The sequence below is a fragment of the Gracilinanus agilis genome, chromosome 3 (genome assembly GCF_016433145.1).
Source record: "Gracilinanus agilis isolate LMUSP501 chromosome 3, AgileGrace, whole genome shotgun sequence".
Taxonomy (NCBI): Eukaryota; Metazoa; Chordata; class Mammalia; order Didelphimorphia; family Didelphidae; genus Gracilinanus; species Gracilinanus agilis.
In genome coordinates, this window is record NC_058132.1 from 523,776,402 (window position 1) to 523,780,463 (window position 4,062).

General features: G+C 39.7%; 1 protein-coding gene across 2 annotated transcripts in view; it reads left to right on the top strand.

Moving 5' to 3' along the window:
* Positions 1 to 2,203: 2,203 nt before the first annotated feature.
* Positions 2,204 to 4,062, top strand: part of GGACT (gamma-glutamylamine cyclotransferase) — a 59,755-nt gene continuing 57,896 nt past the window's right edge. For both annotated transcript variants that reach the window (XM_044670545.1, XM_044670546.1), the window contains exon 1: positions 2,204 to 2,247. The gene's annotated coding sequence lies outside the window, so the exon portion shown is untranslated. The remainder of the gene's footprint in view (positions 2,248 to 4,062) is intronic.

The window sequence follows — 4,062 nt, forward strand, 5'->3', positions numbered from 1 at the left end:
TATTATCAATTGGCCTATTACTGAATAAGGCTGAGAGATAAACATTAACACCTACTATCAAGAAGAATATCATAAGCCCTTCCTTTCACTTGTTCTGGACCATGGCAGGGTCTGACCAGGGCCTGGGAGGGAGAGAAGCCTCACCAGCTGGTTGCTAACTTGTTACATATTGATTAGCTTAATCTAACTTCCATAGGTTTTAGCATAGCCATCCCCAACACCAGTTTCCTTATCCTGAATCCTACCCCTCTGAATTATAGCATTAAACCCTTTGAAATATATCTCAAGTGAAGACTGATATCTTTCCAAGAGCAAGTAAATAATTACAGCCAAAGGGGAAAGGGGAATTTACCTAAATCACAGTCTTTCAGCATTATCCAATTCAATACCAATACCATCCTTATTACAAACATTTATCCTCTAACCAGTGGTTCCCAAACTTTTTTGGCCTACTGTCCCCTTTCCAGAAAAAATATTACTTAGCCCCCTTGAAATTAATTTTAAAAAATTTTTAAATAGCAATTAATAGGAAAGATAAATGCACCTGTGGCCATCACCACTATCCTGCTTCACTGCAGCACCCACAGGGGGCGGTAGCACCCACTTTTGGAATCACTGCACCTAACCCCAAGCCAAGTAGCCAGAGGAGCTGTGTGAACAATATACAGCTTCTCACTTGATAATTTTGGCTTGGTCACTGTTTATGGGGGTCAAGTGCTTAGCTGAGCTGAACATTCTGGTGGTTATCAGCATACCTTGGTGGCCACCCAGGTATCCCTATCCTCACTCAGCCTAGATCCATTTACCTTCTGGGGATTTGGGGCCAGCTAATCAGGCTCATCTTACAGAAGCACCATACCACACTGTATAACAGGGGCTATAGACATACCAGTGGTAGGAAGAGTCTGTTGCATGGGAAATACTGTCAGAAGAGTGTAGGGAAGAGGCAAATGATGAGATGGCTGCCTTGAGATCTCTCCTTAAATGGAGGATCTATAAGGAGTTCTCCATTGTCCAGATGTCTGTCTTCCATACTTTCTGATTAGAGGAAAGGAAGTAGCAAAAACCTTTATAAGACAAAGAAAATAAAAAAGGTTAAAAGAATGTATATGTGGGTGGTTGGTTACAAAGGCCAATGTGTAAACCAACAGTGCTTTCCTCATTGTGTACAAATGAAGATCATTCTATAGTTTCAGCTATTGCTACAGCCTGTTATTGATAATAATTCTACCTCCTCAACTCCTGGGTTCTATATTAATTTTTATTGGTATATATTAAGTTGATGTTTTTGCTTTTGTTCCTCAGGATATTAAAAATCTTAAAGCAGCCCATTATACTCATACATGTAAGTCTTAAAATTAAAATGAGAGAAGTGTCAAGCATAAAGTATACATGTTAGTAGAATTAGAATTTTAATTTTGAATTTCTTTTGATGTGTACCCAGTTTTGCCTTTTTAAGGGATTCTATTTCACTGGGGGAGTTTACAGAGTAAATATGCAAGTTTTGCAAGAGTTAAGCATATCAATAGGGGAATATCCTTCTAATTCTTCTCTTTTCTCCCTTTTCCTGATGCCTTCCTCTTCCCAACACAGCATCATAATTGGGGCTCACTAACTCTTCAGGGATTTCTTAATTTCAGGTGGCCTCTTCTTAGAGCACTTCGGGCAGTGATTAAAGAGGTAAAGCCATTAAGTTGGCATCTATAGGAGTGAGCCTTCAAATGACTTACACAGACCTCTAAAATTCCAGCTATTTGATGGAAGATAAACATCACTCCCCCTCCGGGTAGCCTAACATTTTTTAGGGTAGACTGGCAATAGCTTGCAGTTTCCACTTTACCTCTCCTACTGTTCTCCAGTCAAACCCTTTCCTCCTTTCCCCTTTATTGTTAGCTATTTAGTTGATCATATAACTTTAATACAGTAAAGATGTTTATTAGGAATAACACAAAGTCTTCATGAGAGTATCCCTGTGTACAGTAAAGAGATCAAGAAAACAGGATCTATGGGTTCCCTCAGTCAGTCAATAAGCCTGCACAGTCCACGACTATCTCCGCGAGATCTCCAACAGGGGTGGGGCCACGCTCGAGCTCCTGTTGTTTCCTCATAGGCTGGGGTCAAAGCTCCTTGGGATGGAGGAGGGGCAGGGGACGTAGGCTTGCGTGCGTGCTTGCGTGCTTGCCTGCGTACGTGCACCAGTTCACGAAAAGGAAGTGAGAGGTGGGATAGAGTAGAGTCTGAGCCCAGGTACTTGGTTCGTCATTATCTGGCCTTATTCTCCTCTCTCTTTCTCCCCTGGTGGCTAGTCGGCTCTCCCTCTCCCCTCTATGTTCAGGAAGCGCTCCCTGACTCGTGGTGGGGGAAAGGCATGTATTTCCCTGCCTTCCGTCCTGGCCCCCTCCCCCCCTCCCTCCAACCTTCTCTTAATTCTTTTCGAGCAGCCTCTGGTTCTTTTAAGGTCTTCCATTCCTTTCCTGACCGGTTATAGATTTCGGGGGCAGCGGGGCCCGGGTATCGGGAGGGCCTATGACTTTGGATGGGAAAAAACCAACATATATTTATTTTCACTCACCAGTAACTGAAAATTGGCATTCAAAGATTTAAAAACATTATTCAATGAATGGGTGCTTACTAGTCTGCAAACTGCCAAAGGGATCTATGATTCTCAAAAGGTTGAGAACTCCTGCTTTAAGAAGATACCAGCCCAGAATGCTCTTATTTTCTATGGAAAAATAAGTTTTTGGTAGTTTTTAGGTGGTCAGAATTGGAAAGAGCTGTCACTTGTCTAGGAGAGAGAGTGGATGAAACCCGATAAAAGAACATTGGTTTTTACCCCCCAGGAAACAATTGAGGACTAGCTAAAAAGACAATGAGATGGAAAGGTATGAGTTCCGATCCAGGGGAATAATTTTTTAATTAAGTTGTCTCTGTTAAGTATTTTATGACCAAAGCACAAACATAGGGAATATATACCCAGAGATAATAGAGGTGAGGAGATGAGAAAAACAAACCTAAAGTTGAGAGCATTATATAGTGTTTTATAATTTGCAAACATTGATTTACTATTTTCTTGAACCTCACAATAACCTTTTTGAAGTAGGTACTAAAGATTTTATTATCCCCTTTTGCAGAGGAGGGAACAGGTTCAGAGAGACAACTTCTTTATGATGAAGCAGTTAGGCAATTATCATGAATAGGATTTGAAATCAAATCTCTTAGAATAGATCACTTAAGACTATTCTATCCCTATACTCCATTTTAAAAATCGACTATGAAAGTTACTTTAATTTCAAATTACATTAGTCACTTTCTAGCCTTACCTTCCCCCAAGCACCTCTGACTCTTCCTTGACAATTTTTTTACTTTCTTGTTACTTTTATACTTCCAGCGTGTACAATACAGCAGGAAAGAGGGAATCCAAAGCTATTAGGATTTATTTGTCACTAAATCAGTTTGTAGATTGATTTGTCCCTAAATTAGAATGTTAGAGCTAGAGGCCAGACTGTAGCTAGCTAATTTTGTGCTTGAGACAAGAATATAAAGTTGCTACATGGAATGTTGTGTTTGGGATAGTAGATATATATTTAATTTTTTTTCTGTGTAGATCTCTTATCAGGTTTTCATCCCAAAAGCAAATGCTTTAGTTGTTCAGCTCTTTTTTTTGGATCTGGCTCAACAAGATTCAAGATAATTTGATTTCTTCTTTTTTTATAAATGAAGAAAACTGAATATCAGAAAGGTTACGTAGGTTAAATATGTATGTTAGTATTGATCACTCAATTTTGGCATATATATCTTTCTCTAGGAATGTAGGCTTAAAAACTGCTCTTTAATGTATTCATTGGTTAGAGATATGTGAGAATGCATGATGAAATTAGGCAGAATTTCCCTAACTGGGGTCAACTAGGAAATTCTTGGGATCCATGAACTGCTTTAAAGTAGAGTTAGTACAGAATGAAATGATAAAAACTGGCTGGCTGGCCTTCCTTCCTTCCTTCCTTCCTTCCTTCCTTCCTTCCTTCCTTCTTTCCTTCTTTCCTTCCTTCCTTCCTTCCTTCTTTC